Source organism: Lithobates pipiens, unplaced genomic scaffold (genome assembly GCF_037356315.1).
Source record: "Lithobates pipiens isolate NorthernLeopardFrog02 unplaced genomic scaffold, aLitPip1_a1.2 Scaffold_8, whole genome shotgun sequence".
In the NCBI taxonomy this organism is placed as follows: domain Eukaryota; kingdom Metazoa; phylum Chordata; class Amphibia; order Anura; family Ranidae; genus Lithobates; species Lithobates pipiens.
This window is the reverse complement of record NW_027507903.1, coordinates 6,665,815-6,691,392: the sequence shown is the minus strand read 5'-3', so window position 1 is coordinate 6,691,392 and position 25,578 is coordinate 6,665,815. Positions and strand designations below refer to the sequence as shown.

General features: G+C 46.7%; 1 protein-coding gene across 1 annotated transcript in view; it reads left to right on the top strand.

The window, feature by feature from the left end:
- Positions 1 to 25,578, top strand: part of MAP2K5 (mitogen-activated protein kinase kinase 5) — a 330,503-nt gene that overhangs the window by 89,914 nt on the left and 215,011 nt on the right. The gene's annotated exons all lie outside the window — the stretch shown is intronic.

Here is a 25,578-nt window from a genome sequence, read left to right as displayed (position 1 = left end):
TATTGTGGGGTCACCAGTCCGGTATTTATATATTGTGGGGTCACCAGTACGGTATTTGTATATTGTGGGGTCACCAGTCCAGTATTTATATATTGTGGGGTCACCAGTACGGTATTTATATATTGTGGGGTCACCAGTCCGGTATTTATATATTGTGGGGTCACCAGTACGGTATTTGTATATTGTGGGATCACCAGTACGGTATTTATATATTGTGGGGTCACCAGTCCGGTATTTATATATTGTGGGGTCACCAGTCCGGTATTTATATATTGTGGGGTCACCAGTACGGTATTTGTATATTGTGGGATCACCAGTACGGTATTTATATATTGTGGGGTCACCAGTCTGGTATTTATATATTGTGGGGTCACCAGTCTGGTATTTATATATTGTGGGGTCACCAGTCTGGTATTTATATATTGTGGGGTCACCAGTCTGGTATTTATATATTGTGGGGTCACCAGTCCGGTATTTATATATTGTGGGGTCACCAGTCCGGTATTTATATATTGTGGGGTCACCAGTCCGGTATTTATATATTGTGGGGTCACCAGTCTGGTATTTATATATTGTGGGGTCACCAGTCCGGTATTTATATATTGTGGGGTCACCAGTCCGGTATTTATATATTGTGGGGTCACCATTACAGTATTTATATATTGTGGGGTCACCAGTCCGGTATTTATATAATGAAATCATATCCCCTCTCAAGCGTCTCTTCTCCAGAGAGAATAAGTTCAGAGCTCACAACCTTTCCTCATAACTAATATCCTCCAGACCCTTTATTAGCTTTGTTGCCCTTCTTTGTAGTCGCTCCATTTCCAGTACATCCTTCCTGAGGACTGGTGCCCAGAACTGGACAGTATACTCCAGGTGCGGCCGGACCAGAGTCTTGTAGAGGGGAGAATTATCGTTTTATCTCTGGAGTTGATCCCCTTTTTAATGCCAATATTCTGTTTGCTTTGTTAGCAGCAGCTTGGCATTGCTGAGCCCATCATCTACTAGGACCCCCAGGTCCTTCTCCATCCTAGATCCCCCCAGAGGTTCCCCTCCCCCCAGTCTATAGATTGTATTCATATTTTTGCCACCCAAATGCATTATTTTACATTTTTCTACATTAAACCTCATTTGCCATGTAGTTGCCCCTCCCCCCATTCATTTGTTCAGATCTTCTTCCAAGGTTTCCACATCCTGCAGAGAAGTTATTGCCCTGCTTAGCTTAGTAAGCTAGTAGCTTAGCTTTCTTTCCTTTATTTTACTGGCCAGAATGTTACTGGCCAGATCACCAGGTGAAAACAGAAGGGGGAAAAAAAAAAAGCCTAAAAAAGAAAACGAATGCAGCCGCCACATCTAAAGATTGGCAAGCTGCAATATATTAAATCTTTAGGGTGTAATACTGCGTACACAGATGTGCGTACTCGGCTTCCGGGGATTATACCGGGATGATGCCCGAAGCTGCAGTACTGATTTTTAGAGCCGGCGATTGGCTTTCCAGCAATAACAACCGATGCGGCTGAAAACCGCTCGGCTGTTATGCCGGAGGAGCGGGAGGGGACTCCCCCCCGCCGCTCTTACCGGGGCTCCCGTTCAATCGGGAGCACCGATGAACAATCCGCCACTTCTAGCGGCTAGGGAGGGACTGGAATGAAGCTGTAAGCGGCTTCATTCCAGTCTCCTAATAGTAAACACGGAAGCGACGTCATGACGTCACTTCCTGTTTACTCGGCTGCCAATGGCGCCGGATTAAAAAATATATACGGTATTCAGAATAGCCAAAAACGGCGATCTGAATACTTTGAAGTGTAAAGGAGGGGTGGGGGGGTCTTTTAGACCTCCGATCCCTCCATAAAGAGTACCTGTCACCACCTATTACTGTCACAAGGGATGTTTACATTCCTTGTGACAGCAATGAAAGTGATCAAAAAAAATGTGATTAAAAAAAGTGATTAAAAAAAAACAAAAAACAATTTATTAATTTTAAAATAAATAAGAAAAAACATTTTTTTTAAAGCGCCCGCCGTCACCGCGAGCTCACGCAGCAAAGAAAACACATATGGAAGCCCCGCCCGCATATGTAAACGGTGTTCAAATCACACATGTGAGGGATCGTCAGAGCGAGAGCAATAATTCTAGCACTAGACCTCATCTGTCACTCTAACATGGTAATTTTTTTTAAAGCGTCGCCTATTGAGGTTTATAGGTACCGTAGTTTGTCGTCATTCCACAGGTGTGTGCAGTTATAAAGTGTGACATGTTTGGTATCTATTTACTCGGCGTAACATTATCTTTCACATTATGCAAATAAAGATTGGGCTAATTTTACTGTTTTTTGTTTTTTTTATAAATTCATGAAAGTGTCCCTTTTCCCAAAAAGTTGCGTTTTAAAACACCGCTGCGCAAATACCGTGTGACATAAAATATTGCAACAATCGCCATTTTATTCTCTAGAATCTCTGCTAAAAATATATATATATATATATATAATATTTGGGGGTTCCAAGTAATTTTCTAGCAATTTTCTAGCAAAAAATATGGATTTTAACTTGTAAACAAACACCAAATGTCAAAAATAGGCTTAGTCATGAAAGGGTTAAGCACAGTGCAGACTGTTCCTCTAGCAAGGCGAGTGTTCACTTCGCTTAGTAGGTGAAGCTGTTTTCTCTTAAAGTGGTGTTGCCACCAAAAAAATAATTTTTTTTACTCGCCTCTAAATGCCTGTTGCTAGGGGGTCCCTCGTAGTCTGCCTTCTTCCTTGCCCGGGCTGGTGACATCACTTCCCCTCACCCCGCACAGTCACCTGGGACCTGTCACGTGTCCCAGGTGACTGCGCGGCGTATCACGGCGCCCTACGCCGCTCGCGCATGCGCAGTGGGTGCCCGGCTGTGTGGCCACAGCCGGGTGCCCACAGTACGAATGACGGTGCCGCGAGCGGAGCGTGGAACGAGGGGGGGGGGGGGGGCTTTGTTCCCCCCTGCATCACTGGACCCTGGGACAGGTAAGTGTCTGATTATTAACCCCCCTGACGGTATTCCCGAGTCTGGCTCGGGGTGGAATTTTTATACCAAAAGCGGTAACCCCCTGAGCCAGACTCGGGACCGCATCGCTGTATGCAGGGAGAGCTTTACTTACCTTCTCCCTCGGATCCAGCGATGTTCCCCGCGCCGTACGAGCGAGCCGTGTCTCGCTCGATCTATCACATCGCTGATCTCCGTGCCCTGCGAGCGTTGCGACGCACGGGGACGGAGGTCGGCGCCACATTCAAAAAGTGAAACACTCACTATACATACAGTATAATGTAATCTTACAGATTACATTGCTGTATGTAAATATTTCACCTCCCCTTTGTCCCTAGTGGTCTGCTCAGTGTACTGCATGCAGTTTTATATAATAAAAACTGTTCTTTATGCCTGGAAACTGGAGATTGTCCATAGCAACCAAAACTGTCCCTTTACATCAAAAATGATTTTAGACCAACTAGAAAACAGCGATAATAAATTGGAATCACTCGCAGAATTGAGGGATAGCGATTTGTGGGGAGATCCGTCATCAAATACTGAAAAGTAATGACAGCGACAATTCTGCAACTGAGCAAATTTCAGTGTTTTTGATTTGATTACATTATTGAATCATTTTTATTATTGTTATATTATTATTTGGTACAATTATTTATAGTTATTTATTATATTATAATTTATGATTTCATTTTTCAAACTTTATCCTACCCGGGATGTCTGCTAGACTCTGGTTTGGACAGATTTAAGTGAGTTTTTGATAAGAATTACAGGACTACAATATAAAACGCCAAATTTTCATGCAAAATAATTGTACCGCTTTTAGCACCTAAAATCTGAAATAATCATCCCACCAGGGAGGTTAAAAATCAGCAGCTGCAGTAGTTTTTTTTTTTTTTTTTTTTTTTTTTTTTTTTTTTTATTCCCCATGCAGATGATTGGATGTTCAAAGTCAACCCAGCTTCACCTTGTTTACTAAGCTTATTGCCCGTTCACACAGGGGGGCGGCGCGACTTGCAGCGCGACTCACAGACCGCGACCTGCACACGACTTCAGCAGCGACTTGCAAAAACGACTTCTGTATAGAAGTCAATGCAAGTCGCCCCAAAAATAGTACAGGAACCTTTTTTCTAAGTCGGAGCGACTTGAGTCGTTCCGACTTAGAACGGTTCCATAGTACAGAACGGGGCGCGACTTGTCTGTGGCGGCTAAGTCGCCTGGACAAGTCGCGGTAGTGTGAACGGACACTAAAGGGTTCATTCACTTTTCAAAGTGAAAATACATCTTTGTAAGACAGTGAAAAGTCTGTAACCCTTCAGTAAATAATGAAGGGTGTCTAAATATAAAATGCTCTGTGACTTAGGGTTATACTTTTATATTTATACTTTACACACATATATTTTCTGTATGTTTATGTTTATATATGATGAAATGTATAGCCAATACATCCCCAATGTTATTAATGGATGTCACTGGAATGACTGATTTCTAATTTATTACATATTATAACTTAAATATCCACATAATGACCCCACGGAGCCCCCCCGTCTTCTGCCGCCTCTCTACTTGTGTCCTAATAATAAACTCTCTGAGCTCATTCTTAATTAATCATCGTAAAACGGCCAAAAACTTTCTAAAATTGTGTTAGCACAGCTGAAACCTTTTATTTTGTCAAGAAAGCATTTATGAATCGTCTTTCCTTTTGGGTTTCCAAGTTTATTCCAAAAGTTTAAAAAAAGGTCAAAATGAAACCATTTCCCTTTTTAGAAATACAACCTACTCTCATTTTGTAAAATGACGGTTATTCCAACGGGCTGGATTGCCCTGAAATAGAAGATTTTGTACAAAGGTGCCCTTTGTGGGGAAAAACTGGATTGGATAAAGAGAGAGGGCCGAGATGTACAACTGCCTGGAAAGATACACTGTCACCAAAAGTATTGGCACACCCGCCTTAACACACACACACACGAACTTTAATGGCAGCCCAGTCTTAGCCCCTGTACACACGGTCGGAGATTTCCACAACCAAATCCGCCGGATTTTGTCTGTCGGATCTTGTCCGAAACTGTTGCATACACACGGTCGGACAAAGTTGGGGAAAATCCGATCGTTCAGAACGTGACGACGTAATTTCGTTACGATGGGACTACAGTCAGGCTAGTAGCCAATAGCTTTGATGTAGGAATTTGATCTGAGCATGCGTGGCACTTGGTCCGATCAAAATTCTCTACACATGATCGGAGTATGTCCGATCGGCCCAGTTGGTCGGGAAATATTTCCAACATGTTGGAAAATTGGGTCCAACGGATATTCCGACGGAATCAGTCCGATGCAGACCACACACAGTCGGATTATCCGACGACACGGTCCGATAAGACACATTCCGACGGATTCTCCCACCGTGTGTACAAGGGCTTAAAGCGGAGTTCCACCCAAAAAATTGAACTTCCACCTTTCTGAATCCTCCTCCCCTCAGGGCCTCACATTTGGCACCTTTCGGGGGGGAGGGGCAGATACCTGTCTAATACAGGTATTTTGCTCCCACTTCCAGGCATAGATAGCCGAGCCACGTGCGGGTATCTAGCCGCTTCCGACGCCTTCTCTGTCCCCCCTGCTGTCTTCTGGGAGACGTACAGGTCCCAGAAAACAGCAGGGACCAGTGGGACCGCGCAGAGAAAGTCACGCATGTGCAGTAGGGAACCAGGCTGTGAAGCCGCAAGGCTTCACTTCCTGATTCCCTTACCCAAGATGGCGGCACCTCCACCCAAGAGCCGAGGGATGGGTGGGCTTCGGGTGATGACATCGCAGGCGCCCTGGACAGGTAAGTGCCCATATTTTAGAATTCAGCAGCTGCAGTATTTGCAGCTGCTGACTTTTAAAAAAAATTAGGCGGAACTCCGCTTTTAAGGCTTGTACACACGATCGGATTTTTGGGCAGGGGATCGTGTGATGACAGACTGTTGGCCTAAAATCCGACAGATCGTATGTGCCATCAGACAACTGTTGTCCAACTTTCCACCAACAAATGTTGGAACTCAGGATAGTAAATTTTCGGGCGGACAATGGTCTGTTGTCAGATTTTCGGATCGTCTGTACACAAGCCCGTCACACAAAAGTCCAAAGTACAAAACACACATGCTCTGGATCAATACTCACCAAACAGGACATTAGCAGAAGGTGCCCAAAGGGTGGTGCTCAAGAGCTGAAATTCCACGTAGTACGTCACTACATTTGTGTTTGTTGGCCGACAATTGTGTAGAGTTTGTATGCAAGACAAGTTCCTGGCGCACACGCCCTTTGGACAAAAGTCTGACGCTTTGTTGGCCAACAATCCGATCGTGTGTACGAGGCCTAAGTCTGTAGTGTTCAATATTGGGTTGGCCACACCCTTTGCAGCTATAACAGCTTCAACTCTTCTGGGAAGGCCGTCCCACAAGGTTAAGGAGGGTGTCTATGAGAATGTTTGACTATTCTTTCAGATGCGCATTTGTGAGGTCAGGCACTGATATTTGGCGAGAAGGCCTGGCTCACAGTCTCCTCTCGTATTCATCCCAAAGGTGTTCTGTCAGGTTGAGGTCAGGACTCTGTGCAGGCCAGTCAAGTTCCACCACCCCAAACTCGCTCATCCATGTCTTTATGGAACTTGCTATGCGGCGTTATACCTTAAGCAACCAAAGGGGTTACCTTCAAGGTGGAGCACTATGAAGAAGGATGTATAATCTTTTCTTATCCTCTGTAATCACTGTATGGAAGCATCCTATCCTAAAAATGTCTGTGAAATAAAAGTGTTATACAAAAGTCTCTTTAATATAACTGCTAGAAAAAATAAAAAGTGTGATTGTCTGTCTATCCATCTTATAACGAAAGCCTGCCATGAATTGAGTCAGTCAGTGTTGATGGAATCCCTCCCTGCGGAGCCATTGTGTCCTCTCGGCGATGTGGAGGAAGCTGTCCTTGCCGGGAGAACACAGTGATTGCTGCTAGCAGCTATAATAGTCGCCAGCAATAATCGTATGCAAAATCCAACAGGCTGGTAGTCCCCCAGTTAATCGATCGATCAGCTTGGATACATTCAGCCAGTCCAAATCTGTGCTACCAAAATGAAAGACAAAACCTAAATGGTTGATAGGGGTTAGACCGGCCAATCTCCCTGGGGTTCCTCAAGAGGTTGTTGTGCCGCGTACACACGACCGGACTTCCCGATGGCGTTACGACAGACTTGCAACCGAACGGACTTGCTCACACACGAGCGGAACCAAAGTCCGTTAGTTTTGAACGTGATGACGTACGACGGGACTAGAAAAGGAAGTTCAACAGCCAGTAGCCAATAGCTGCCCTTGAGTCGTATTTGGTCCGTCGGACCAGCATACCGACGAATGGTTTTGCCGATAGAAATTGATTCCGTTGGACAGATTTGAAACATGTTCTATTTCTAGGTCCATCGGAAATTTTTTGAAGAAAAAAAGTCAGATGAAGCCCCACACACGATCGTAATATCCGACGGAATGACTCCGTCTGAGCTTTTCTGCCGGAAAGTCCGGTGGTGTGTACGCGGCATTAAGGCTTCCTTGAGCTGAGGTTGGTTGACTGGCCTTACATTTTATGGTGCTTGCATAGTTCTGTAGAGACCAGTAATCTACGTGCTTACTGCTATGTACCATTGCTCACATACCTAGTGAGTGTGCACCGCGGGGCTTATTTAAAAGTACTGGAGCAAAACGAAAATTTGTTCTCAGGTTTGATCCTCAAAACCTGTGCTAGAAAAATGAAAGACAAAACCTAAATGGTTGATATGGGGTTGAAGTGACCATTTTCAACAAGGGTTCCATAGAACCCTGGGGTTTCTCCACACGTTGCTAGAGGTTCCTTGGGCTGTGGTTGACTGACCTCCCATTTGATGGTGCTTGCATAGTTCTGGGGACAACGCCACTTGATAGAGCCAGCGGCATGTCACCATGATATTTTTAGCTGTCTGTAAGGGTGGCATCCTGACCATCACTGTAAGGGGGTATTCATCCCACTGACAACCAATGTAAGGTGCATTTTTCCCACTCACCCACAATGATATGGTTCTACCAGGGGTGCCCTGAGACGTGGTTGAAATCTCGGCCGGTTCAGCAGGAATTTGTCTATGGCTGGCTTCACACATCCACTGCATATTTCTATCTATTACCATATTTATCGGCGTATAACACGCACATTCATTTTAAGAGGGAAGTTTCAGGAAAAAAACGTAAATATTAAATAAGGAACTTTGAAGCAAAATAGGGGTCATTGCCCATCTAAAGCCTCACCATTGCCATCAGTGCTGCCTGATCAATGCCCATCAGCAGCCTCACCATTCAATCCAGCAGCCTCGCCATTGCCATCAATACAGCAGCCTCACCATTGCCATCAATGCAGCAGCCTCACCATTGCCTCAATGCAGCAGCCTCGCCATTGCCATCAATACAGCGCCATTGCCTCAATACAGCAGCCTCGCCATTGCCATCAATACAGCACCCTCGCCATTGCCTCAATGCAGCAGCCTCATCATTGCCATCAATACAGCACCCTCGCCATTGCCTCAATGCAGCAGCCTCGCCATTGCCTCAATGCAGCAGCCTCACCATTGCCATCAATGCAGCAGCCTCACCATTGCCATCAATACAGCAGCCTCGCCATTGCCATCAATAAAGCAGCCTCACCATTGCTATCAATAAAGCAGCCTCACCATTGCCATCAATGCAGCAGCCTCACCATTGCCATCAATGCAGCAGCCTCACCATTGCCATCAATGCAGCAGCCTCACCATTGCCATTAATGAAGCAGCCTCACCATTGCCATCAATACAGCAGCCTCACCATTGCCATAAATGCAGCAGCCTCACCATTGCCATCAGTGCAGCCTGATCGATGCCCATCTGCAGCCTAGAGGGGACAGGAAAGGGAGCGGAACGAGCGCCGACAGATTACATACAGTGATAATCTCCTATGATAGACAGAACAGGGGTCCAATGGCAGCCCAGGAGACCGGACTTCCTATTACAGATGCCGCCAAGTAAACAGGAGATTCTCACTGTATGTAATCTGATGGCGCTCGTCCCACCCCCCTTCCTGTCCCCTCCGAGGCAGCTAAATTTGAAGTATTGGCGTATAACACGCACGCGCTATTTGCACCTGATTTTGGTGAAAAGGCGAGTGTTATACACCAATAAATACAGTATTTTATCCATCTAACAAGCAGTATGTGTGTCTCTATCTACAGGAAGCGCAGGTACAGGAGCATTCATTGCTTGGAATTTTGTATAGTTGCCGCAACACAAAGTAATTCCTATTGTTCCATCTGCCCTCAGCCGAGTCAGGTGTACAGCACATACCTTAGGCTTCTCCTGACCTATTTTTTTTTTGGTGAAGTCTCTGGTCATGACCACATGAATGAGGACAGAATGTGCGGCCCCCCCCATTAGCAATGTCAGCTTGCATTCATGGAATAACGAGCGTAGCACACCGTGATGTCCTCCTGTATAGTGCTGACATATTTGTTTTCCCCACTTGATTGACAGCTGGTTGCTGCTTAAGTGATGGGCAAGGGTCGTGATAAAGTAACTGTGATCATAGTACCGAGTGTGCCGCCTAATATTGAAAAAGCCACTGAAAAAAAAAAAGTAATTAACCAAACGTTGGTTATAGTTTTACAGTTGTGAGTTTAGCATTGATCCCCCCCCCCCCCCCCCCCCCCCCCACCGTGGAGGAAAGCACCCTGCAACATAGGAGAGGACATTCTCATTAAAGCATCCTTTTGTGCTGGTTTTGCATCTGGCACTTGCAATGTTTATGTAACTATCTCTGGTCCAGCTCCGTTGCCTGTATAAAGCGGCACGTGGGATTTGCGCATATGAGAAGCAGCAGGCTCCCTCTGGCTGCTCTAGGGAGGCAGCTGCCCGATGCTATCAAGCCTGCCTATTAGGATCAATTGGCCAAGACATCTGTGTCACTGCAAATAAAAGGGTCTTATTGATTTCCTAACTGCTGCTCACTTCCCTTCCTTGTTCAGACGCTTGAAATCTTAATTATCTCAACGCCTTCCCTCAGTGACCCCCTCCAAGACTCATCGGCATTTCATGAATCAAGTCGTCATAGTTGAGCATGTCAAGAAGACAATTAAGCCGCCCCTCCTCTCCCCCCCCCCCCCCCCACCCCTCTCCTCTATTCTCCTCCACTTACTAAACACACATCTATCAGACACACTCTCCATTTACTCACCCAGTGGACACTAACTCTGCCGTGTAGAGACCAGTGATCTACATTCTTACTGCTATGCACCACTGCTCACATACATACCTAATGAACACGCGCCACCGGGCTAATTTAAAAAGACTGGAGACAAACAAAAATTTGATTTCTCGAGTAGCCAATGATATTTCAGGTTTGATCCTCCAAATCTCAAACCTGTGCGATCAAAATGAAAGCCAAAACCTAAATGGCTGATATGGGTTAGACCGGCCAAACTCAGTGAAAGTTTCATGGGTCCTTTGGGTTCCTAAAGAGGTTCTAAAGCCCCGTACACACGAGAGGACTTATGTCCGACAGACATCCGAAGGAGTTCTGCCGGAGTTCCGACAGAGTTCTGACGGACTTTTCGGCTGAGCGGACTTGGCCACACACAATCACACTAAACTCCGACGGATTCGAACGTGATGACGTACGACTGGACTCGAATAAGGAAGTTCATAGCCAGTAGCCAATAGCTGCCCTAGCGTCGGTTTTAGTCCGTCGGAATAGCATACACACGAGCAAATTTTTCGGAGGAACTGGGTCCGGCGGAGTTCCGTCGGAAAAATTTGAAGCATGTTCCATTTTCTAAAGTCCGTCAGACTTTTACGAATCAAAAGTCCGTTGCAGCCCACACACGATCGAATAGTCTGACGGAATCATTCCGTCGGACTTTGGATGTTGAAAAGTCCGCTCGTGTGTACGCGGCATTAGGGGTTCCTTGAGCTGCTGTGGTTGGGTTGACTGACCTTCCATTTTTTTGGTGCTTGCACAGTTCTGTAGAGACCAGTGATCTACATGCTTACTGCTATGCACCACTACTCACATACCCAATGGGGCTTATTTACAAAGACTGGAGCCAAACAAAAATTTGATTTCTCAAGTAGCCAATGATATTTCAGGTTTGATCCTCCAAATATTAAACCTGTGCGATCAAAATGAAAGCCAAAACCTAAATGGCTGATAGGGGTTAGACTGGCCAATCTCAATGAAAGTTTCATGGGTCCCTTGGGTTCCTCAAGAGGTTGTTAGGGGTTCCTTGAGCTGCTGTGGCTGGGTTGACTGACCTTCCATTTTTTTGGTGCTTGCACAGTTCTGTAGAGACCAGTGATCTACATGCTTACTGCTATGCAGCACTGCTCACATACCCAATGGGGCTTATTTACAAAGACTGGAGCCAAACAAAAATTTGATTTCTCAAGTAGCCAATGATATTTCAGGTTTGATCCTCCACATCTCAAACCTGTGCGATCAAAATGAAAGCTAAAACCTAAATGGCTGATAGGGGTTAGACCGGCCAATCTCAGTGAAAGTTTCATGGGTTCCTCAAGAGGTTGTTAGGGGTTCCTTGAGCTGCTGTGGTTGGGTTGACTGACCTTCCATTTTTGTTGGTGCTTGCACAGTTCTGTAGAGACCAGTGATCTAAATACTTACTGCTATGCAGCACTACTCACATACCCAATGAGTGTGCACCGCAGGGCTTATTTACAAAGACTGGAGCCAAACAAAAATTTGATTTCTCGAGTAGCCAATGATATTTCAGGTTTGATCCTCCAAATCTCAAACCTGTGCAATCAAAATGAAAGACAAAACCTAAATGGCTGATAGGGGTTAGACCGGCCAATCTCAATGAAAGTTTCATGGGTCCCTTGGGTTCCTCAAGAGGTTCTTAGGGGTTCCTTGAGCTGCTGTGGCTGGGTTGACTGAGGCCGCGTACACACGCGGGGACTGTTCGCCCAACTTTGTCCGTCAAACAGTTTCAGCAAACAGTCCGCTCAAAATTAGCATGGACGGACATGGCCACACACGACGAACGAACAGTTTGCTGAAACCGTGCGTGATGACGTGAACGGCACGTACGACGGGACGAAAAATACGACGTCCTATACACTGCATTATAACTTTCGGCGTGTAAATCCTTTCTGAGCATGCGCGGAACTTAGTTTGACGAACAAGCCTACACACGAGGGAACTGTTCACTGAAACAAAGTTTCAGCGGACAGTTTTTCAGAATTTCCGAAAAACCTTGTTCAGCGGACTGTCCGCTGAAAGCCCACACACGAGCGGACTGTCCGCCGAAACACTGTTCAGCGGACAAAGTTGGGCGAACAGTCCCCGCGTGTGTACGCGGCCTGACCTTCCATTTTTTTTTTTTTTTTTTTTGGTGCTTGCACAGTTTCGGCGTGCTTGCATAGTTCTGTACAGACCAGTATTCTACATGCTTACGGCTGTGCACCACTACTCACATACCTAATGAGCGCCTATTTACAAAGACTGGAGCAAAGCCAAAAATTTCATTTCTTGAGCAGTCAATGATATTTCAGGTTTGATCCTCCAAAACCTGTGCTAGCAAAATAAAAGACAAAACCTAAATGGTTGATATGGGGTTGAAGTGACCATTTTCAACAAGGGTTCCGTAGAATCCTGGGGTTTCTCCACAGGTTGCTAGAGGTTCCTTGGGCTGTGGTTGACTGACCTCCCATTTGATGGTGCTTGCATAGTTCCGGGGACAACGGCACTTCGCAGAGTCAGCAGCATGACACCATCATATTTTTAGCTGTCTGTAAGGACAGCATCCTGACCATCTCCGTAAGGGGGTATTTGTCCCACTGACAACCAATGTAAGGTGCATTTTTCCCACTGACCCACAATGATATGGTTTTACCAGGGGTGCCTTGAGACCTGCAAATTATTTTAAGGGTTCCTCTGAAATAAAAGGGTTGAGAAAAGGATCAGTTAGACCAGTGGTCTCCAAACTGTGGCCCAGGGGCCAAATTTGGCCCTTTGCATGCCTTTATGTGGTCCTTTGGGGCACCATTCCTCCCAATGATGGTGCAGTATTTTGCCCACTAATACCAATAATGGGGTACTATTCCTCCCACTGACACCAATAATGGGTTACTATTCCTCCCACTGACACCAATAATGGGTTACTATTCCTCCCACTGACACCAATAATGGGGTGCTATTCCTCCCACTGATACCAATGATGGAGAACTATTGCTCCCACTGATACCAATGATGGGACACTATTCCTTCCACTAATACCAATGATGGGACACTATTCCTCCCACTGACCCCAATGATGGGGCACTATTCCTCCCACTGACACCAACGATAGGGCACTATTCCTCCCACTGACCACAATGATTGGGCACTATTCCTTCCACTGGCCACAATGATGGGACACTATTCCTCCGACTGACACCAATGATGGGTCACCATTCCTCCCACTGATGCCAATGCTGGGGCAGTATTTCTCCCATTAATACCAATGATGGGGCACTATTCCTCCCACTGATGCCAATAACGTGGTGCCATTCCTCAAACTGACACCAATGATGGGGCACTATTCCTCCCACTAATGCCGAAGATGTGGTATTATTCCTCCCACTGATATCAGTGATGGGGCATTATCCCTCCCATTGACCCCAGTGATGGGGCACTATTACTCCCACTGATACCAATGATGGGGCACTATTCCTCCCACAAACCCCAATGATGGGGCACTATTCCTCCCACCAACCCCAATGATGGGGCACTATTCCTCCCACCATCCCCAATGATGGGGCACTAATCCTTCCACTGACCACAATGATCATTCCCCCCTCTGATACCGATGATGGAGCACCACTCCTCCAACTGATACCAATGATGGGGCACTATTCCTCCCACTGATACCAATGATGTAGCACTATTCTTCCCACTGATACCAATGATGTAGCACTATTCTTCCCACTGATACCAATGATGGGGCACTATTCCTCCCACTGATACCAATGATGGGGCACTATTCCTCCCACTGATACCAATGATGGGGCACTATTCCTCCCACTAACACCAATGATTAAGTATTGTTTACTGCCACCGACACCGGGGCATTTTTCTATTCCCAGTGGCAACAGTCTGGCCCTCCTAAAGCCCGAAGGACAGTAGATTGCCCCTTTTTTGTTTGGGAAGTTTGGAGACCTCCTGGTTTAGACTAACATTTGGTTTGGTTTGATACATGCGGTCCGGAGTCTGTTCAAGCACTAACAACTAGAACAGTGGATCCCGACCTCAGTCCTCAAGTAGCCCCCAACAGGCCATGTTTTTGGGAATTTCCTTTAGACAAAATAGCGGTCATAAAGACAGAGCTATTGATTTTTAAGGTGAACGAAATCTTGAAAACATGACCTGTTGGAGGTGCTTGAGGACTTGGGTTGGAAATGGAAACCCCACCGCACTAGATGACCCGTGTCTCTTTTGGATTTATGACCGGCATCTAATTGTTGCGATAGGTAAGCTGCCTGCAGCTGTAGGGTTAATATCACTCGTTATTAATCATTAATAGAAAACGAGAAGCCATTGCTCAAGTTAATCAGATATTGACAAGGCAGAAATAGTGCTGCATTGATACAGGTTATGTGGTATAAATATTTATTTCTTTCCTGTCACTCTGGGTGAATACTGGTATTGATCGCTTATTGATAGTGTCAGCACTTGATAGGAAGCATTGTTGTTACTCCGAGGAGAGCCTTTTTTTTTTCCCCCCTCCTTGTTCACTTCAAATTTACTGATTGTGATGTTGTAGGATGCTGAGAGTTCAGCAGAAATTTCATTGGTTTTAGCTGCATCTGATCGCCATCGAATGAACCCGAGGCTGCTGCAATGCATTAGGTCAGTCACAGTATCTTTTGAAAGTACAGTTCAGAATGCTGGCCCACGTGCAGGTTGATGTGTATTTGCAAGGCATGTCAATGAGAGTTTTCTGTGTTTTTGTTGTAGGGCCTAGCTTTACAATACAGTAAAAGCACCACAAAGCTATAGAACACCAACATATACACAATACCCATCTGTTTGCTATAGACTATGTTCTTTCTCAATACGCATTACTAAAGAATAGGGATCTTTTTTTTAGTGAACAATATAGGGCCCGGTGCCCAAACTGGGGCCCTTTTTTCTTTTTTTTGTGCAGTCCTCATGGCCCCTGAGGACGCTAATCTGTGTTTCCCTTTTGCTCCATTATAGCAGTGATTTTTTTAGCAGCTTCATGTAATGTCTCCATTATATGACTGTCTCCTAAAGAATATTCCCAGTCTCCGACAAGTCCTCTAGCAAGTTCAGTCTTCAATTGCAGTATGGCCACAGTCTCTAATCATCTCCTATATCATGTCTGCATTCTCTGACCATCTCTTGTATCATTTCTGCAGTCTCTGACCATCTCTTGTATCATGTCTGCAGTCTCTGACCATCTCTTGTATCATGTCTGCAGTCTCTGACCATCTCTTGTATCATGTCTGCAGTCTCTGACCATTTCTTGTATCATGTCTGCAGTCTCTGACCATCTCTTGTATCATGTCTGCAGTCTCTGACCATCTTTTGTATCATGTCTGCAGTCTCTGACCATCTCTTGTATCATGTCTGCAATCTCTGAGCATCTCCTGTATCACGTCTGCAGTCTCTGACCATTTCCTTTTATCATGTCCACAGTCTCTGACCATCTCCTGTATCTTGTCTGCAGTCTCTGACCATCTCCTGTATCATGTCCACAGTCTCTGACCATCTCTTGTATCATCTCTGCAGTCTCTAACCATCTCTTGTATCATGTCTGCATTCTCTGACCCTCTCTTGTATCACATCCACAGTCTCTGACCATCTCCTTTATGATGTCTGTAGTCTCTGACCATTTCCTGTATCGTGTCCGCAGTCTCTGACCATCTCCTGTATGATGTCTGCAGTCTCTGACCATCTCCTGTATGATGTCTGCAGTCTCTGACCATCTCTTGTATCATGTCTGCAGTCTCTGACCATCTCTTGTATCATGTCTGCAGTCTCGGATCATCTCCTGTATCATATCTGCAGTCTCTGACCATCTCTTGTATCATGTCTGCAGTCTCTGACCATCTCTTGTATCATGTCTGCAGTCTCTGACCATTTCTTGTATCATGTCTGCAGTCTCTGACCATCTCTTGTATCATGTCTGCAGTCTCTGACCATTTCTTGTATCATGTCTGCAGTCTCTGACCATCTCTTGTATCATGTCTGCAGTCTCTGACCATCTCTTGTATCATGTCTGCAGTCTCTGACCATTCCTTTTATCATGTTCACAGTCTCTGACCATCTCCTGTATCATGTCCACAGTCTCTGACCATCTCTTGTATCATCTCTGCAGTCTCTAACCATCTCTTGTATCATGTCTGCATTCTCTGACCCTCTCTTGTATCACATCCACAGTCTCTGACCATCTCCTTTATTATGTCTGTAGTCTCTGACCGTTTCCTGTATCATGTCCGCAGTCTCTGACCATTTCCTGTATCATGTCTGCAGTCTCTGACCATTTCCTGTATCATGTCTGCAGTCTCTGACCATTTCCTGTATCATGTCTGCAGTCTCTGACCATCTTTTGTATCATGTCTGCAGTCTCTGACCACCTCCTGTATCATGTCTGCAGTCTCTGACCACCTCCTGTATCATGTCCGCAGTCTCTGACCATCTCTTGTATGGTGAGATACTCCCAAAAGGAAATTATATCTAACGGGATGCAGACCCAGCCACTTTCCTCATTCGAAACCCAGTCAGAGACTGTGGACAAGATACAAGGCGGCAGCTGTGCTTTAAAAAAAAAAATCGCATTGCAATAGAAGGCATTACCACCATGCATACTGTAGGTGGGAAACTGGCCTTAACCCCCTTGAGACCGCCCTATAGAAGATACTTCTACAGGGTGGCTATCCTTTGCAAAATCACATATATATATGATTCTGCACTTTTGCCTGCAGGGAGTGCTGACACGCAGCTTCTGCTGTGATTATTCACTGATAGGTGGCATTGGTGGGCACTGGTAGCTGGCACTGATGGGTGGCAGTGATGGGCACTGATGGGCAGCACTGCTAGGTGGCACTGATTGGCACCACTGGGCATTGATAGGTGGCACTGGTGAGCATTGATAGGTGGCACTGATTAGCGAAGCTGATATGCACTGGTGGGCACTGGCAAGTGGCACCGGTGGGCACAGGTGAGGTGGCTGCTCCTCTTCCTCTTCGGGACCGATGTCCCTTTCACAGAAGCCGGTGATTGGCTTTTTTTTCTCCTCACGCTGTCGGTGTGAGGAGACGCATGTCAGTCCCGACTTCGAGGACGATTTCCGAGGCATCTGTGCGGGTTTCTGCACAGATGTCAATGGAAATCGCTAAAAGTAGTACATAAACTACTTTTGGGAAACGGCGCGTCACCACAATTACGGCGCTGCCATTACCGGCAATTGCCCCCGATTTGGCATGTGATTTGACATGTCCAATCGCATCTACGTGAAAATAAAAAAAATGAATGTTTTTGAACATTTGCTTTAAAAAAAAAAAAAGATGTTTTTTTAAATGTCATGACGTTGTTCCAGTCCTCCAAGACCATAGAGGCGATCAAAGAATATCTACTCTCTGATCACCTATGGGAGTAGCCAGACGTACCATCGGATCGTTTCCGTTCCGCAGGCGAATCGGTGGAAATGATGAGCCGGAGAAGCGCCAGCAAGCTGTGGGAGGGGACACAGAACTGCGATCTGCTTGTAAACAAGGAAGATCGCTGTTCTGATGGGGGGAAGGGATGGTGTTTGTGTCCCTGTAAATAAATTCCAGAATTTTTGTACAGTGTGTACTAGAGTTGGGCGATTTTTTCTCCAAAAAAAAAACTTGATCCACTATTCGAATCGAGTTTTTTTTTTTTTTTTGATGGGACACTGCGCCGGTCCTGAGGAGCTGCGGGTAGAAGTTTTAAGGCAAGGCCGTGGCATCCGGCTTCGTGGACTAGGCCCGAAGCCGCGGCCTCACCTAAAAACTCCTGCCCACAGCTCCTCAGGACCGGCACGGTGTCAGCGCTGGTCCTGGTGGGGAAAAAAAAAAATCAAAAAAATCGATTTGCTGAAAATTTTAATTCGATTTGACTTCTCAACTCGATTCAAGATTCAAATCTATTTTTTCCCCAGCCCTAGTCTGTACACAAATTTGGACATCTGATTCTGAATTCTCGTACAACAATTCCCGAAGGGACAAACTCTAAAATGTTTCTCGTACTGGAACAGAACAAAACTATTTTTGTTTAACCACTTCATCCCCGGAAATGGGCTGCTCAATGACCCGGCCATTTTTTGAGATTCGGCACTGCGTCGTTTTTAACTGGCAATTGCGCGGTGCTGTACCCAAACAAAATTTACGTCATTTTTTTCCCCACAAATAGAGCTTTCTTTTGGTGGTATTTGATCATCTCTTCGGTTTTTACTTTTTTGCGAAATAAATAAAAAATGAGTGACAATTTTGAAAAAAAAAAAAAAACAACATTTTGTACTTTTTGCTATAATAAATGTCCACATTTGTTTTTTTTTTGTTTTTTTTAAAGCAATTTTTTTTTCCTCAGTTTAGGCCGATATGTATTCTTCTACATATTTTTGGTAATAAAAATCGGAATAAGCGTATATTGATTGGTTTGCCCAAAAGTTATAGCGCCTACAAAATAGGGCATAGATTTATGGCATTTATTTATTTACTAGTAATCAGTGGTTTTTATCTGAGACATTGTGGGCGGACACATCGGACACTTTTGACACATTTTTGGGACGATTGACAATTATACAGCGATCAGTGCTATAAAAATGCACTGATTACTGTATAAATGTCACTGGCAGGGAAGGGGTTAACACTAGGGGGTGATCAAGGGATTAAAGCGGGTGTCCGCGTTTTTTTTTTTTTTTTTTTTTTAAAAGCCAGCAGCTACAAATACTGCAGCTGCTGACTTTTAAAATAGTGACACTTACCTGTCCAGCGCGCCCGCGATGTCGGCACCCGAAGCCGATCTCTCGATCGTCTCTCGGGTGCTGCCGCCGCCATCTTGGGTATGGGAATCAGGAAGTGGAGCCTTTCGGCTTCATTTCCCGGTTCCCTACTGCGCATGCGCGAGTCGCGCTGCGCAATAAGGATGGACCCGCTGCCTCTGGGATCTGTATGTTTTCCAGCAGGCAGCGGGGGGACTTTCGGAAAGGGGCGTAATCTACGCCCCTTTCCGCAGAGAGCTATCCCGGAAGTGGGTGCAGATACCTGTACTGTACAGGTATCTGCACCCCCCTCCCCCCTGAAAGGTGCCAATTGTGGCGCCGGAGGGGGGGAGGGTTCCAATGAGCGGAAGGTCCACTTTAGGGTGGACCTCCGCTTTAACCGTGTTCCCTGACTGTGTGTTCTAACTGTAGGGGGGAGGGGACTGACTATAGGAGATGACAGATCGTGGTTCCTAGCTATAAGGAACTCACAATCTGTATCTCTTCTCAGAACAGAACAGGGATTTATGTGTTTACACACACACATGTCCCTGTTTTGCTTCCCGTGCCAGGCGGTCATCGCGACTGCCGGACACGACCATCGACAAACGCCTCCCCCCCCCCCCCCACCGCAGATTTTTCTTGTATGAAAATCGTACGAAAAACGGTAAACATTAACCACTTGCCGACCAGCCGCCGTCATTATACTGCGGCAGGTTGGCACGATCCCGCGAGCCGTCGTAGCTGTACGTCGGCTCCTTAAAGCGGGATAATTTTCTTTTATAAAAATCGTATGAAAACGGTACACATTCCTCAGCGTGCACGCGCCTGCTAACCCGCTTTAAGGAGTAGTATAATGACGGCGGCTGGTCGGCAAGTGGTTAACGTGTAATAAAAATCTGAAAAAAGAAAGACTGCACATGATCAGAAACAATAAACATAAAAAAAAAAAAGCCTTTGTTGTACGAGAATATTCGTAAGAATTTCGGTACAAATTTTCTTTCATCTGTTCCAATTTGTTGTGAAACATCGAGAAAAATCAGACGAACGTTCGCCCGATTTTCTTAAACACTCTGACACTCCCAAAAAGTGTCAGATTGTCTGTGTGTCGCAATATCGATGTCTGGCTATAAGTCGCTGATCACCTCCATTACTATTAAAAAAAAAGTAAAAATAAAAAAATCCCATAGTTATTAGATTCTAAAACTTTTGCGCAAACCAATCAATAAACGCTTATTGGGATTTTTTTTTTACCAAAAACATGTAGATGATCTAAACTGATAAAAACATTTTTTTTATTATAATTTTTTTTTTAAATTGGATATGTTTTATAGTAGAAAGTAAAAATTATTATTTTTTTTTTTCAGAATTGTCAGCTTTTTTTTGTTTATACCGCAAAAAATAAACAACGCAGAGGTGATCAAATACCATCAAAAGAAAGCTCTATATATGTGGGAAATACATTTTATTTGGGCACAGAGTCGCATGGACACGCAATTGCCAGTGTAAAGCGACGCAGTGCCGTATCGCAAAACACGCTCTGGTTTTTGAGCAGCCAAATCATCCGGGGCTGACGTGGTTAAACGAAAATCGATTCCTTCTGTTCCCGTACGAGAAATATTTCAGAGTTTGTCCCTTTGGGAATTTTCGTACGAGAATTCGCAATCGGCTGGCGAAAGTTGTGTACACGCTATACGAAAATTGTACGAAAATTATATGAAAATTCTTTGGACGAAATTGCCAGTTAAAGTAGCGTAGTACCGTATCGCAAAAAATGTCCTGGTCACGAAGGAGGGGTAAATCTTCCGGAGGGCCAAGTGGTTAATTTGGGAAAAACTTCTACATAATGCGATGAAACCTGTTTAATGGGTCTGGGATTCTATTGGACTAGCAGGTCGGGAGGGCAGGAAACATTTTCTGAGTATCAATTTTACCAAAATTTTCGTACAAATGTTCAAGCAAAAAATATTTTGTGTGTAGCCACCAGTTTGAGTAGACTGAATTTCGGGAAATTCGATCAGAAGCGAGCTACTGTGGCAGATTATTGGTCTGTATGTGGAAACCTTTCGTTATGCCGGACGATTCATGCAATGTGCGACTGCTGGTTATTTGCATACCTAAAAATTTATTTTCGCAAAACAAAATGTCAAGCGGTCATCACGCTGTGATTTTGCACTCGGAGACATTGGTTCATGCGGCATTACCTCTCTCTTTATAGTAGAATTATGATGGTTTATGATGCATGTTTCAGGGTGGGCTGTTTTGCACACATAAACCTCACCGTTAACCTTCACATTCTTGACGCGCATTAAACAGGCCGCTCCGTAGTGTCCACCGGAGTCGCTGAAGATCCCCCCCCCCCCCCCACCCCACATCTTCCCTCCCCTGTTGTGACCCTCCGCACCTCGGATATATCATCCCATCCTGACACCTTTTATCAAACTAATGAAATGACCCAGGCAAACAAATTGTCATTAAACTTTCCATCACTCTGTCCCTTGGTATCACCTTTTATAAATTGGACGGCAAATGTTGTATTGATCTTGCTGTTCTTGCAGCTGAACTTGAAATGACCTGGGCTTGTGTTGTTTATGGCCCCAAGTTGCTTTTCCCTGACACTTTACATCCAAAGCTTGACACTCTCTTCCTCCGTCACTCATTTCCCACTCTCGTCTCCCGATATTCTCTCCCCATCCCTGAGTAAGTCTCTGTATACTTCCCTCTCTTGTCAATCGTCTCCCCCCCCCCCCCCCCCCCAACAAACACGCCATTTCTCCCCCCCCCCCAACAAGCACGCCATTTCTCCCCCCCAACAAGCACGCCATTTCTCCCCCCCCCAACAAGCACGCCATTTCTCCCCCCCCCCCCCAACAAGCACGCCATTTCTCCCCCCCCCCCCCCCAACAAGCACGCCATTTCTCCCCCCCCCCCAACAAGCACGCCATTTCTCCCCCCCCCCCCCAACAAGCACGCCATTTCTCCGCCCCCCCCCCCCCAACAAGCACGCCATTTCTCCCGTCCTCTGTCTTCTTATATTTGATAGTTTATTTCTCAGGATTTTCCCTCAATTCTTCCCATATCTGATCATTCTATCTTCATACTTTCCTCTTTTATCGTCTCCTACTCTCTTCTTTTCTGGATCTCTGACTCTGACTATCTCTCTCCCTCCTTTCTTTATCACTTCCTCCCCCACTTCATTTTGTTTTAGAATGTTCTTTCTTTCACTGTATTCACAGTTTTCTGGCCTTTCTCTGTGATTCATCCATAACCACTCTCTGGCCCACCCTCTCTACTTCCCTCCCCACTCTCCAGCCCACTCTCTCTACTTCCCTTCCCTCTCTCCGGCCCACCTCTCTACTTTCCTCCCCACTCCCCGGCCCACCCTCCTCTACATCCCTAACCACTCTCTGGCCCACCCTCTCTACTTCCCTCCCCACTCTCCAGCCCACTCTCTCTACTTCCCTCCCCACTCTCCAGCCCACTCTCTCTACTTCCCTCCCCACTCTCCAGCCCACTCTCTCTACTTCCCTTCCCTCTCTCTGGCCCACCCTCTCTACTTCCCTCCCCACTCTCCAGCCCACTCTCTCTACTTCCCTTCCCTCTCTCCGGCCCACCTCTCTACTTTCCTCCCCACTCCCCGGCCCACCCTCCTCTACATCCCTAACCACTCTCTGGCCCACCCTCTCTACTTTCCTTCCCATTCTCCAGCCCCCCCCTCTCTGCGTTCCTCCCCACTCTCCGGCCCATCCTCTCTACATTCCTCCCCACTCTCCAGCCCACCCTCTCTACTTTCCTCCCCACTCTCCGGCCCACCCTCCTCTACTTTCCTTCTCACTCTCTGGCCCACCCTCCTCTACTTCCCTCCCCACTCCCTGACCCACCCTCCTCTACATCCCTTACCTCTCTCCGTCCCACCTCTCTACTTTCCTCCACACTCTCCGGCCCACCCTCTCTACTTTCCTCCCCACTATTCGGCCCACCCTCTCTACTTTCCTCCCCACTCTTCGGCCCACCCTCTCTATGTCCCTCCCACTCTCCAGCCCACCCTCTCTACGTCCCTCCCACTCTCCAGCCCACCCTCTCTTTACTACTCTCCCATTCTCTCGCTCACCTTCTCTACTTTCCTCTAAGCCCCTGTACACACGGTCGGAGATTTCCACAACCAAATCTGTCGGATTTTATCCGTCGGATCTTGTCCGAAACTGTTGCATACACACGGTCGGACAAAGTTGGCGAAAAATCCGATCTTTCAGAACGTGATGACGTAATTTTGTTACGATGGGACTACATTCAGGCTAGTAGCCAATAGCTTTGATGTAGGAATTTGATCTGAGCATGCGTGGCACTTGGTCCGATCAAAATTCTCTACACATGATCGGAGTATGTCCGATCGGCCCAGTTGGTCAATGTTGGAAAATTGGGTCCGACGGATATTCCGACAGAATCAGTCCGATGCATACCACACACAGTCGGATTATCCGACGACACGGTCCGATAGGACACATTCCGACTGATTCTCCGACCGTGTGTACAAGGGCTAAGTCTCTCTATTTCTTTCCCACTCTCTTTCCCACCCTCAGTACTTTTAATCCCCCACTTTATCCCACTCTTTCTACTTCTCTCCCACTCCCTGGCCCATCCCCTCTACGTCCCTCTCCACTCTCCGACCCACCCTCCTCTGCTTCCCTCCCCACTCTATGGCCCACCATCCTCTACCTCCCTCCCGACTCTCCAGCCCAGCCTCTTCTACTTCCCTCCCCACTCTCTGGCCCAGCCTTCTCTACTTACCTCTCCACTCCGGCCCAGCCTCCTCTACTTCCCTCCTCACTCTCCAGTCCAGCCGCCTCTACTTCTCTCTCTACTCTACGACCCACCCTCTCTACTTCCCTCCCCACTATCTGCCCCAGCCTCTTCTACTTCCCTCGCCACTCTCCGGCCCAGCCTCCTCTATTTCCCTCCCCACTCTCCGGCCCTCGCCTCCTCTACTTCCCTCCCCACTCTCCGGCCCAGCCTCCTCTACATCCCTAACCACTCTCTAGCCCACCTTCTCTAATTCCCTTCCCTCTCTCTAGCCCACCTCTCTACTTCCCTCCCCACTCTCCAACCCACCCTTCTCTACATCCCTAACCACTCTCTGGCCCACCCTTTCTACTTTCCTCCCCATTCTCCAGCCCCCCCTCTCTGCGTTCCTCCCCACTCTCCGGCCCACCCTCTCTACGTTCCTCCCCACTCTCCAGTCCACCCTCTCTACTTTCCTCCCCACTCTCTCGCCCCCCCTCCTCTACTTTCCTTCTCACTCTCTGGCCCACCCTCCTCTACTTCCCTCCCCACTCCCCGGCCCACCCTCCTCTACATCCCTCCCCACTCCCCGGCCCACCCTCCTCTACATCCCTCCCCACTCTCCGGCCCACCCTCCTCTACATCCCTCCCCACTCTCTGGCCCACCCTATCTACTTCCCTCCCCACTCTCCGGCCCACCCTCTCTACTTCCCTCCCCACTCTCCGGCCCACCCTCTCTACTTCCCTCCCCACTCTCCGGCCCACCCTCTCTACTTCCCTCCCCACTCTCCGGCCCACCCTCTCTACGTCCCTCCCCACTCTCCGGCCCACCCTCTCTACGTCCCTCCCCACTCTCCGGCCCACCCTCTCTACGTCCCTCCCCACTCTCCGGCCCACCCTCTCTACGTCCCTCCCCACTCTCCGGCCCACCCTCTCTACGTCCCTCCCCACTCTCCGGCCCACCCTCTCTACTTCCATCCCCACTCTCCGGCCCACCCTCTCTACTTCCCTCCCCACTCTCCAGCCCACCCTCTCTACAGTCCTCCCACTCTCTCACTCACCTTATCTACCTCCCTACCACTCTGTCTACTTCCAGAATATTCTCATCCCCTCCTCTCTACTTTCCCCCTCACTCTCTTTACTTCCCTCCTGCTGATTCTTCTGCCCTCTCCCCTCCCATTCTCTCACTTGCCCATTCTACTACCCTTCCACTTTCTCGCTCACCCTCTTTACTTCTCTTCCACTCTTTCGCTCACTTTGTACACAATAAACTTTAGATTCACCAAAACTATGTAATTTAAGGATCTACGTAAATTGTCCAAGAAACCTTCTGTCCAATCAGGCAGGTCCTTGCACTAAATAATTGTTGGTAGATCTCAGGCCTTGTTTACACATGCAGCAAGGAGGTGATAGAAACAGGCAGTCGAGCCACGGTTTTAACTCCCCGTCCGTCCACTTAAAATATGAGGGTTATACAGTGCGTTGCTTTGTGGCCATGGTAAATTTAAAATTGTATATTGAGTTTGACAGGTGGGACTGCCTGTCATACTAGTCCATTGAAGTAAATGGGACTACACAGCATCTGTGAGCCAAACGCTTGGCTCGTGGTTATGGTGCTCTAAAAACATACACGATCCTCCTTGTAACACCTTTCTATTTATTCCCTTATTTTATCTCTGGCTGTAGTCTTTGCACTTTTTTAGCTCTAATATTTAGGTGCCATTTGAATTTTATGCACTTGTTGCATTTT